The sequence below is a fragment of the Rutidosis leptorrhynchoides genome, chromosome 9 (genome assembly GCF_046630445.1).
Source record: "Rutidosis leptorrhynchoides isolate AG116_Rl617_1_P2 chromosome 9, CSIRO_AGI_Rlap_v1, whole genome shotgun sequence".
In the NCBI taxonomy this organism is placed as follows: Eukaryota; Viridiplantae; Streptophyta; class Magnoliopsida; order Asterales; family Asteraceae; genus Rutidosis; species Rutidosis leptorrhynchoides.
The window spans coordinates 70,400,431-70,414,530 of record NC_092341.1 but is presented as its reverse complement, the minus strand read 5'-3'; positions in this window follow the sequence as shown (position 1 = coordinate 70,414,530).

Sequence of the window (14,100 nt, the reverse complement as noted above, 5' to 3'; positions counted from 1 at the left end):
TTACTTCACAATACGACGTGTAGGGCTACACTTTACATCACGTACATATACACCATATACCCATACGATATGGACTTAGACTAAATACTGTATCACGAATCACATACGTACACACGAAGCGAGATTTAACTAAGTTAAGTTGACAACGCCATCTTGAACTTGTGGAGCGATGTCGAATGGAAATGTGAGATAGCGTAATGTGATGACTGGAATTACATTACAGTAACTCATATAGAAGTTCCGACATAGCAAAATAAGGAATTGGGGCCGAGTCAACTAGGTTACTTGGGTAAACAACGTTTAGAAAACAAACAGTGTAATCTTAAATGTGAGTAGAAACTTACACTGTGCAAATTAATTGTAGTATAACTTGTAATCTTGACACAACTCATCACTGCTCGACACTACCTGCCACCACCGATCACTACTTGTCACTACAAGGACACTACTTGAACAAACTCGTCATTTCATACCACTATTCAGTACTGTTTATCGCTGTTAACTACTACTCAACACCGCCTCTCACTGCTAGTCACGACTGAACACTACTTCTCACTGCTTTTCATTACTAAATGCTACTTACTACTACCCCTTGCTACTTGCTACTACTCAATACTGTTTACCACTATTAAGTAATACTCGACACTACCAACACCACTGCATTTTACTACTCGCTAATGTGCATCACAACTCATTTTTGATACGTCTTTAGAGGAGGAGTTCCTGGTGACAGCCCGCACAATACATAGTAGATATTGTATACTCGACTTCCAACTTACCTATCATTCAGCCATCTGCCATTCAAGGTTCTGTTTCCCAACACGAGCCTACCGACTGATAACCATTATGCCTTATTAGGTGCATTAGTATACATGTGTAAATACTTATGATGCGAGCATGCTATCCAACAACTTATCCGTCACTACTATCATCCCTGCTTATCACAACCCATCGCTACTTATCGCTAACGCCATCACTCGTTGCAACTAGTAATACTACTCGTTACCACATCCCTTCTCATTCTGTTCCAACGTACGTTTCTTAAGCGGCAATCATTTTCATTATACCCACGAACGTTACCGACCAACTTTGAACACATCGACGAGAACTACACCTCATCTATTTCCCGCGAGACACATACGTCTGGAATTTTGTACCAACCCTTTTCGATTAAATACCTGATGTGTTCTAGAGGGTGTGTATGAAACGGCTATCAGTTTTATATTTATTTACTATAGGAAATCACCTAAATTAATTGTTACGTGGGAAAAAGTCAAATCCTTTTGTATTGGAACCACCAGCTGTGCTATCAATGATTTTGTGAGCTTCGGTTGTGGTTTTTCTCATAATGGAACCACCAGCTGTTATGTCGATGTCTTTTCGTGTAGCAATGTCGCATCCTTGGTAGAATATTTGTACTATTTGATAAGTATCTAAACTGTGTTGAGGACATCCTCTCAACAACTTTTCGAATGTTGTCCACGCCTCATATAGAGTTTCATTTGGCTTTTGTGTGAACGTAACAATTTCTCCTTGAAGTCTCACGGCTTTAGATGCCGAAAAGAATTGTTTAAGAAAATTTTCAACTAAGACATCCCATGTGTCAATCGCCCCTTCAGGTAACGATTCTAACCAATCTTTGGCTTCTCCCTTTAAAGTCCAGGGAAATAACATGAGATAGATCTGTTCATCCTCAACTTCTCTGATTTTGAATAGAGTACAGATCCTATTAAAGGTTCGAAGATGTTCGTTTGGATCTTATTTTGGCGTACCACTATATTGGCATTGATTAGTTACCATGTGTAGAATTTATCCTTTGATTTCATAATCTGGCGCATTAATATCTGGCTTAATAATAGCGTGACCTTGGCCAGTGCGTGTGGCTCTCATTCGGTCTTCCATACTTAGAGGTTCTGTTACTTCCATAATTGAATTTGTTGAATCTGAATCACTAGAGGATTCTGTTTTAATGGTTTCTTCCTCGACAATCTCTGGATGAGTAATTTGTAGTTCAGGAGGAATGATTAGTGGTTCAGGATCTCTGAATTGTCCCTGAATATCCTCCGGATTCTCAATTGTGTGGTTGGGTTCAAAAAATGGATTATCGGAAATTTGAATTGGAGTACTTGGTCGACTAGATGACGATTCTAAAGAAAAATCAACGGCGACAATATTGGCTAGATGTCTTGATCGAGTTACAGGTGGTGAACGTATGAAAGGTGGTGAACGTTTTGCTCGGTGCATTCACTGAATATCCTATTAGTTATAAAAGATAAAAATTATATAAGTTATCAAATTAATAGACTTTTCTGATCTTGCCCACATTTCGAATAGCCAATAGTTGCAGCAGGTAGCCAGGACCCTTTAAATCAGAAGCCCACAACTCGCCACTAACAAATCCAACTATTACTACGAACCAGAAAATTTGGATGTCTATCAATTCAATCGCTTAAAATAATTTTTCGTCGAAATTTTGAAATAAAAATCTATGTCCTAAAAACTAGAGCGTCGAGAAATAAGAAAGAAAAAGAGCGCGTCAAAAAATGTCGAAAAATAAAAGGTCGAAAAATAAGAAAATTGTAGCGCGTCGAAAATTAAAAAGGGATTCTAAACGAAAAATGGGAATTACTTAAAAGGATACTAAAATTTTAACACGGCGTCGCAAAATTTTAAGGCACCTAAATCTTAGTCTAAAGAAAAAGCATTTAAGGAATTTTACGGCAAAGCCTAAAAATCTAAAAGTATAAAAATAACTATGGCAAAACTAAACTTAATACTAAAAGTTGTGACTAGAGTCTAAAAATCTAAAGGTAATAAAACTTAAATTTTTTTTTATAAACAAAATCTTAAAAATAGATTTTTTTTAATAAATTTTTTTTTATATTTTTAAATTTTTTTTAACGATTTTAATTTTTTTTTATGAAATTAATATTTTTTTTATTTTTTTTAAATTATTATTTTATTTTATTTTATTTTATGTTTTAATTTTTTAAAATTTTTTTAAATATGTTTTTTAAAAATTTTTTTATTTTATTTTTATTTTAAAAAAACGAGATTTTTTATTATTATTTTTTTAAAATTTTATTATTATTTAATTTTTTTTTATTTTTCAATTTTATTATATTTTTTTTAATTTTTTTAACTTAAAAAAAAGTAGAAAAGCAAAAACTATTTAATTGTTTTTTAATTCATTTACTATTCATTGAATAGTAAATGAAAAGAAATTAATTAATTTACTATTCACATGAAAGCGACATGATAGAAATTATTAATTATAAGTTACATAATATACCCCTGAAGTATTTAATAAATACGACTTTTTAAAACTTTACAGATTTAAAATTATTATTATATTTTATTTCAATATTATTATATTATTATATTTATTAAATTATTATATTTAAATTAATATATCTTTAATCAGTCAAAAAAAAAAAAAAACTTAAATACCCCGTGAAGACACAAAAAGTGTCCCCGGCAGCGGCGCAAAAAACTTGATGTGTTCTAGAGGGTGTGTATGAAACGGCTATCAGTTTTATATTTATTTACTACAGGAAATCACCTAAATTAAACTAAAACACAAAAGGCAATTATACCTATCGTGTAATAATATAGCTAAGGTAAAGTCCGGGAGGTCGATCCGTGGACACTATTATTGGGTGTCTTACTAGGTCAAATTAGTTAATTAAGTAGTTAAACTAGATTTAGTAATATATAGTAATTATAGGTAACTTTGGGGTGATTTACCGTTTAATGACCGGTTTGTCGATTTTATATTTTTAAGCGTAAAGATAAATGACAATAATTAAAGTGCGTAAAATAAATAAATGACGATAAATAAAATAACAATAAATAAAATTGCGATAGAATATGAAATAAAAGGATTATGCTTATTTAAACTTCCGTAATCATGATGTTTGACGTTTGATTTTAATTAATTGTTACCCGGGTTAATTGTTCTTTGTCCTGGTTTATTTGATACCTATCTGGTTTTTGTCCATAATAGTCTATCGGTCATAAATATAAAGTGCGAGTGTCCTCGTCAAATTACCCTTATACCCGAAGTCAAATATTCCCACTAATTAAGGATTTAAACTTTGATGCAGTTATCACTTCTGTCAACAATTACACCAGTTATCACTGTATGTAATCCACTCCTGTTTTGATTAGATATGAATATTAATTTACCCACTTGATCAGTTTGAATAATCAATTACCCAACCCGAATAATTAATTAAATGATTATAATAGATTCCATATGAACGTCACTAAATAGGACAACCATAATCATTATTAATTATTAGGTTAATTAATTTGAAGATAGGTTCGACAGACTCCAATGAGTTGTCACTCAATTAGACAATACCCCCCATCTATTAATAGTCAATAGTTCAATTTCCACAAGTGTCGGTCTTTTGCCCAAACCTTAATTATGGTCCAAAGTTCAATAACCCTATCTTAATATTTAGTCAAACATCACGATTACTTCGACTTAAATAAGCATAATAATAACTTAGTTACGAGACATTAATTTAAAAAGGAAGAACATAACTTACAATGATTATTTATAGCGTAGCGTTACACGGACAGAGTTTCGATTTAAAACCCGTAAAACATTCTTACAATAACCCAATTATTATTAAACTTAAATTAAAATTATAATTATAATATATATATATATATATATATATATATATATATATATATATATATATATATATATATATATATATATATATATATATATATATATATATATATATATATATATATCGTATATGATATGAGAAAGGAAAAGAAAAAGGTGTAGTTTCTTCATCACTCCGTGCCTTGCTTTTATAGGCAAATGATTGATACTGTTGTAGGTGGAATGTTAGCTGGCTACCATTCAAAGTTGAATCAATAATATCTCGTTGCGAATTATTGATTTGAAATTTTCACTTACATATAAATAAATATTATGAATTTCTACATATAATACTTTATAACTTATTACAATATTCATATAATAATTATGTATAGAATTTATATCTAAATATTTATATATACATATCTATTGTTCGTGAATCGTCGGAAATGGTCGAAGGTCAAATGGATATATGCAATTGGTTCAAAATTTTTGAGACTCAACTTTACAGACTTTGATTATCGTGTCAGAATCATAAAAAGATTAAATTTAAATTTGGTCAGAAATTTCCGGGTCGTCACACTGTTAGTTTATTTAACGGCGATTACTTAACTTTCGTGTGTTTACATGTAATAAATGCATATTTGATCTTTGGAGGGTTACAATAATTAATATGGGTTGATATTAATTCAAATAAATATTTTGGATAATGAAATATGATAAAAACGATACGATTTTGATAACTGCCTTTTGAGCAACGAAACGCTCGGGTTTATTTTAATAATTAATTTATTAATTATTAACTTTTTTAAAAATAATTAATTTATTGGGTTTTTAATAAATTAAACGATTGGTTGCGTTTAACGATCGGTTTAGCGTTCCGGGCCTTCGGTACGACTAAACGGCACTTGAAACGCACCACGATTACACGGAATTGCAAAACACGAGCCCGGGAATACTCCCCATGTGGGCCACGGCCGACCCCTTCCCCATTCCCCTTGATGGACTTATTTGGACTACTAATTACTCTTTAAGTGATCCATTAATCTAATTTAGGCCCTAGGTTAAATTCTAGTAATCACACCCTATAACCTAATTTCCCTAAACCTAAAAAAGTTGACTGTCTTCTTCCTCCTGGCTCCCTCTTGCGTCGACCAACAACCCTCACACAACACCATTAATTTTTGCTCAATCAAATAAACCTTCTACACGAACGTTGTAATTCCCTCCGTGCTCTACGCATTGATATAATTCTTTTCGTGATCAAAGGTAAAATCACATGAACCCTAATCTTAAAAATCTGATTTTTATTAAAGTTTCATATTATGTTGTCAATTTCTCAAGTCTATACGCGTACATGTTAATTGTTATCGTTAATTTGATTGTTTGATGCGTTAGGGTTTAAAAACGAATTTGTTATTGCATGATCAGAAAAATTAAGTTTTTCAAATGTTAATTATTATGTTATATTCAGATTCCTTGCGAAAAACTATTGAGTTTAGGCTTTGGATTCGCTTGATTTCATTTCCGGATGATCAAGTTATGCTTAATTGAAATTAACGTTGTGTTTTCGTGATTGATCAGAAATCTGGTATTGATAGACAATGAATTGGCATGTGAAACTTATACCACTGGAAATATAATTTAAAAACACTCAATTTAGACTAGGATATCATGTCATTTGCTTATGCATAACCCGATATATGCTTGAATTAGTGTAAAAGTAGTTTTATACAGCACTTGCATGAAAATAACCTTGTATGATAAAAATGTGTTAACTTCTGTGATTAAAGCTTTACATATTTGAAATCTACACAAAAATTAATTCATCTTTCATGTAGATATCATAGGCTAATTGTATCTATATCTTCGGATAATCGCGTGCGAATGTGACTAACTAAACTAGAATCGAATCTGTAAATTGCTCTCTGTTTTATACTCTGTGGATTGTGCTTATTGTTTGAGCATGTAAGCTTCTGAAATATGAATTTTAACATGATATGTGACTTATTGTTAGTTTATGTCAATCTCTGAAAACTTATGCATTGGGCACAATAGAGCCGTACTTTATGTGGATTCTGATTTGAGCTGAAAAACTGAACATCCAAATTGCATGAATAAACTGTACAAATTGGCTAAACAAAATTTGCTATATTTTTTATATGTGTTACTTTGACTTGTCCTTGAACTAAGTCTACTGGTTTTGTATCAATTGCATGTCCCTAACTCCGGTTATAGCCAAAACGAAATCAGTGCGCGGTCAAAAACTGACTGGGCAAACCCCAAATGTACCCCTTCTGATTCCTGACTTTTAATTATCGTATGAGTCCCTGGCCTGACTTTTTGGAATCTATTTTAAGTATATTTATGATCTGGAGTTTTCCATGTTTACGTGAATTTTGTACTATGAGATATTGTGCAAAGTATGCTACGTGTTCATGAACTTTGTGCACAACGATAAACTGAAATTGTTAAAATGATCATTCATGACCTGAAACATATTGTTTGACTTAGGTTTGACATGTTAACCAATATTTGACATGAACCTACTTATGTTGACTTTATTTGACCACATTGACCAAGTTTGACTTTCGGTTTGACTTCGGTTGACTTTGTTTGACTTGCATGATATAGTTGACTTTTACTTTGAAACGCGTCGAGTCGAGCAATAAGACAACTTATACTATGAAACCACCCTTATTTAAGATACATATATTGACCAACCTAAATACGTATACTTAGGTTGCATTATTCAGCTGTAAACCGTACAAGTTTTTGTCTGTCATCCGAGCTTATTTCAAAGGTGAGTCTACAGTCCCACTTTTTACATGTTTTCAGGGATGAGAATACATGATGTTATACTTACTTTATCAAATACTTTTGTATTGACACGAGTACTATATATGCATATTGAGTTTGTTCACAAAGCCTCTAGCTTGAATACTTTTAATACCATCGGTGTAAGCACGATTTAGATGGATGGATCCGTTAGGTTGACAGCCTCACCCGCTATAAAAACTGTGGTGCATTTATTTTGAACATTAGATACGCTCGAACAAGTGTATAACATTTTAGGAGGTAAAGGCGGGTATAGTGGCTTCTATACTCGGGTCATTGCTAGTATTCAGGTGCTCATATTATGCAAACGTTTTTACGACTTGGTGTTGTACTTGTAAAATCTCGTGGTCAAGGATATTTAAAATATTTTTCTGATAACTGTTTTTCAGATACTATGATACGTTACTTGAAATTGTGGTTTACAAACATTTGAAACTAGACATGGTAATGTCTACAATTATATGAAACGAAACTATTTTTATGTCACACATTTGGAACTTGACATCACTGATTACGAACAGTTAACACTTGACATTTACTGTATGCAAACTTTTAACATAAAACTTTGGTGGTCTTCTACTAATAAACATTTTCGAAATATTATTTTTTAAACATACTGTATTGTTTACCTAAAACCTGTAGATTCACTCAACATTATTGTTGATCCCGTTTTGCGTATTTTATTCTCTGGTATTAATTTCTTCCGCTGTAGAATATTGCTGTTACATAGAAGTCAAGCCAAGCACTGGGACCAGAGTTAACGTTCCGTTAAAGGGATTTTTGACGGGGTGTTACATGAATTGTCTAGCACGGTCAAAGGGTAATTGTTTACATGAATATAATTCCAAAACTTTCGAGACTCAACATTACAAACTTTGCTTATCGTGTCGAAAACATATAAAGATTAAGTTTAAATTTGGTCGAAAATTTCCGGGTTGTCACCCCCCCCCCCTCTAGTTACTTACAAAATGACATAAAACCACGAGAGTTTTAGTAAATAAAGGGTAATGTCAACTTTGATATATTAGCCATAGTGTTAGGTACCCGAGAAGGAGTAAAACGTGTTTCCCTAGCCTTACGGAGGATCCTTTATACGAGGCTATATAAAGGATCCAAGGCTCCCTAGATTAGCTAAGCTTAGCCACTGTTATGTAGAGACATTCAAGAGAGCCGTAGAAAGTCAATCTTGACTGATTGACTTTCTCTCTCAATCTTTATGGTTAATCTTCACATTCATTGATATTCATGTGTCAAGGGTCCTATCAATTGGTATCAGAGCCTAACCTTCAACGAAACGAAGGAGATCCTATGAATATTATGAATGTTTTGCCTCCACCTTCAAACCTTCAAACACCAAACACATACATCTTCAACCTCAAATCTTCAAATCTTCATCATCTTACCACAATTGTACTTGTATTACTTGTATTGCTACCTAGATTACATGCATCACTAATTGTACTTTACCACTCACAATTTTATCTTTTAGTAATAGTGGTATATAAGCCATAGTAGTTGTAATACATGAATTACTACTTGGATTACATGCATTATTAATTATATTTTACTATTCACAAGTTTATCTTCTAGTAATAGTGGTAAATGGTCAATGGTAAATGGTAAATTAGCGATATTACTTGTATTATATGCATTACTACTTGGATTACATGCACTAATAATTGTACTTTACTATTCATAATTTTTTCTTCTAGAAATAATGGTAATGGTAATGGTAATAGTACGGATCATCCCGATTGTATGTACAGAATTTCACATATCATCTTAAACTACTCCGGACTTTAGAGTTGTGAAGACCTCATCAATAAATCTAATTATATTATACATATAATCAATTGGAAAAAACTTGAGGTCAAACTCAGGAAAGCGTGTCAGCTTCGAATTAGTGGAGATTGTATGATTTTACTTTCACAGTCACAAACCTATTTTTTTAAAATTGCTTAAGCTACACTTTATCCTCTCCCAATTAGTATAAGTCTTGCTCGGCTGCCTTGGACCCTATTGGTAAGCTTAATGGAATCACAATGTTTGTAAGAATATTTTTGTGTGAAAGGCTTCTCGTCATTCTGAGTTTGGACCTTGGTTTCATGCTTCGGCTAAGATTGCTTCCACAGGATTTTGAGGGCTAAACTTAATGTTAACTTTGATATCTCGAACAAAATGCATGTGTGTGCTTTGTTGGTTGATTATTGATATGGCCGCAACGGACGATTTTATTTGTACGGTGTCGTTAGGTCGCAAAACGTCAGAATCAGTTACCAAGAGGGATTAATGGTTTTATTATTTATATTTAGCTGGGTTTCCTAGCTATATTTCACCTACTTGTCTTTCTTTTAACGAGTAAGTGGTAAGTATAACTCATATTCGTATTTTTGTATGTTTGCTCAGTAATGTGAGATAAAAATGCCTAAATAGTTAACCCTAGCGACAAGTGGTGATAGATTAAGATTAACTAAGGTAATGTAAACTATAAAGATAAAAAGGGATAGGTATGAAGAATAGGATACTGATGGAATCGTTCATAGCCAGTCATGTTTGCACTCTTCGTCATAGGCTTGATCAAGACTTAAATCTCCATCACTTATTCGAGAGATTTTTTAGTTATAGACTCGGCTTATATCGTGAAGAGATGGTGATTTGGAGGTTTAGTTTGTGAAAGGGTTTGGATAGATAGGAGTTCTTTAAGGATTGATTTTGATAATCCTTTCAGCTTTTTATTCGGAAGTTCAGAATGAGCATCCTTCTTTTTGACTGCCAAGAGCTGTTTTTTTTTTTTTTTTTTTTTTTGGCAAGCATCTTTTGCTTTTCTCTTCGAGGTCTCCTTTTATTGGCGGTCTCCTTGATACTTGACTTGGATACTCGCATTTTTCTAATGCGGTTTTATAGAGGATCTCCCGAAAGTTATGATTTCCTCGGGATTTATTTCTTTATTTAAGATGTAAATGAAAAGGTAGCGGTGGATGGATGGATTTATGGTAGCTTGGAGTGAAAATGGAAATGAAGGTATGTGATGGGGGTGTTTTTTACGAATAGCTGAAGTTTCTAACTTAGTAATTCTCGTCAAAAGGTGTGATTCCGAAATGTAGATCAAGAGCAAGTTCTGATTCAGATGTACCTAATATCGGCACATTCAACAGAAATATAGTGAAGCACTAAAAATTAGTGCTTGTTGAGGCTTATTTGGGGTGCCTCATGATACGACCCGTCCCAATCCATAAGGATGAATACAATAACATATAGTTACATTGCGAGGTTTTGACCTCTATATGATACATTTTACAAACATTGCATTCGTTTTCAAAAGACAACCTTTCATTACATCGAAAGTTGACAGGTATGCATACCACTTCATAATATTCAAACTATAAATGACATAATCTATCATTTACTTAATAATAATCTTTATTGAACTCAACGACTTGAATGCAACGTCTTTTGAAATATGCCATGAATGACTCCAAGTAATATCTCTAAAATGAGCAAATGCACAACGAAAGATTTCTTTAATACCTGAGAATAAACATGCTTTCAAGTGTCAACCAAAAGGTTGGCGAGTTCATTAGTTTAACGTAATCAATTATTTCCATAATTTTAATAGACCACAAGATTTCATATTTCCATTTCTCATAAAACATCATCTCATATCAGGCATTTCGCAAACTGCATAGAGATAAAAATCATTCATATGGTGAACACCTGGTAACCGACCTTAACAAGATGCATATAGAATATCCCCATCATTCCGGGACAACCTTCGGACATGATAAATTCTAAGTACTAAAGCATCCGGTACTTTGGATGCGGCTTGTTGGGCCCGATAGATCTATCTTTAGGATTCGCGTCAATTAGGGTGTCTGTTCCCTAATTCTTAGATTACCAGACTAAAAAGGGGCATATTCGATTCGATAATTCAACCATAGAATGTAGTTTCGATTACTTGTGTCTATTTCGTAAAACAGTTATAAAAGCGCATGTATTCTCAGCCCCAAAAATATATATTTCAAAAGCATTTAAAAGGGGAGTAATGAAACTCACAAAACTGTATTTCGTAGCAATAATGCATATGACAGCACTGAACAAGTGCAAGGTTGGCCTTGGATTCACGAACATATATTAATTATATATATTTATATGTTGGTCAAAATCTGTCTAACAATTTAGGTTAAACTGTAGTGTATCACAATCCTAATGCTCGAGACTAATATGCAAAAGTCAACAAAAGTCAACTTGACCCAAAATGACTTCTAAAAATCTATACATGATTATTATATATAGCTGTTTTATATATTTAATATATTTACAGATTTTATTAGAGTAAATAATATAAGTCATTTATTAATAAATAAAAATTTATATTAAAATTTATATATGACAAAAATATACTTTTATATATCTCAATTAATAAAATTTATAAAGTTCAGTTAATATCATAAAAATATAGTGGTATGTATTATTAATGTAATTATATTACGTGTGGTAAAAATATCTTTGTATCACATATTTATTTGGTAAAATAATAATAATAATAATAATAATAATAGTAAAAGTTGTATTATTTTATAATAATAATAATTATTATTATTTTACTAATAATAATAATAACAATATTTATATTTACTAATAATGATATTAATTATAATAAGATGATAATTTTAATCATGATAATTTTAATAATAATGATATGTTTTAATTTTAACTGTAATAATAATAATATGTTATATAAAAATAATAATTCTATTCAAAATGATAATAATAATACTAAAATGATATTAATAATGATATTTTATGATAACAATAATATTTCTATTAAAAATGATAATTTTTATAAAAATGATAGTTTTAATATTAATGATACTTTAAATAATAATAATAATGATAAAAATAATGAAAATGATGTTTTTATCTAAATCAATATTTTACAATGTTTTAATTTCATCATGATACATATACTCATTATTTCCTAATCGATTTGTTTAATAGCTTTTAGTCCTCTTTTATATTGCATTCATAATAATTAGATAATACTAATATTAGTTTTAAAGATAATGATACTAATAAGTATTCTAATAATAATACTAGTAATTATAATAATAATAATGATAATATTAATAATAATTTTTGATGATAGTAACAATAATAATAATAATAACGATTTTTAAATAATGATACATATATTAATAATGATGATATTAATAATAATTATAATAATAATAATAATAATAATAATAATAATAATAATAATAATAATAATAATAATAATAATAATAATAATAATAATAATATAATAATAACTGCGATAATAACGACGATAGTAATAATAATCATTTTAACAATAATACAAAAATTCAGTTGACTATAACTTCTAATCTATTCATCGAAACCATTCGAGTTCTAAATGAAAAGTTCTTAATTTTTCGCTAGCTTTCCAACGACATGCATATCATATACCCTATCTCAGTAGCATATGTATCTAATTCAAGATTCAACATAACCTATAAAACAACAATATCAAACTTAAAAGCATGCATAAACCTATATACTCGAGCACTAGTCAGGGATACACTATTAATATATAAAAGTTAAGCTATGAGTGCTCACATATCAATATTGAGATTCAATATTGCAGGAAAGTACGTAGGCGCGACGGAGATGATAAACACTAGATTGACCTCACTAGCATGCCCTCGATCTATACCCACAACCTCCATAGCTATAACCCATAATTTCCTTAGCTCTATCCCGCTCATAAAACCCGTTTTTAAATTGCTCGAACAGCACTCCGTCGTAATATTTTATGTATAGTACTAATAATATCGCTCTTAATAATACTAATACTAATAATAATAAGATTAATATTAATAATATTAATAATAATAATAATAATAATTATAATAATAATAATAATAATAATAATAATAATAATAATAATAATAATAATTATAATAATAATAATAATTATAATTATAAATATAAATATAGAGAGTTCGAGAGAGGTGAAGTGAAAAATGAATCAGAAAATGAGAACGATCGAACTTTAAACACATTTGCCCACCTAACCCACCCAATGCGATCGCATGGGGTTTGCATGGGTTAGCCATACGATCGCATGGGTCAAGTGACCAACTCACATTCGTTAAACTTTTTCTTGCCGACAGTTTTTATTATTAATTTATATATAATATATTTAATTTATATAATTATTTATATATTATATTATATTTACGTGTGTAGTTAAATTGTAAATTTAGTTCCCATGACTCGTACGTTGTCACTCGACTTATGTCTCGATTTCAGTTTCTCGAACGTATTTTCGTACACCTAGAAATCTAGCACTTTTCGTTTAGTGATTCGTACCCTTGTCAAAATATAACCTTAGATTATTAATAAACTATATTACTAAAAATGTATCTTAATCATTTGAGTGTTTTCGTCATTTGCTTCTATAAAACGACTTCTCGTTGTCTACTAAAATACATCTAATAGTAGTATTTTAAATCAACACGTTTTATGAGTAAATTAATATTCTATTCTATCACTTTGTAATTCCTAAATATATTTTTATTTAGAAATGTAATTATCCATATTAGAAATATTTATTTAGTAATATATTATTTAGT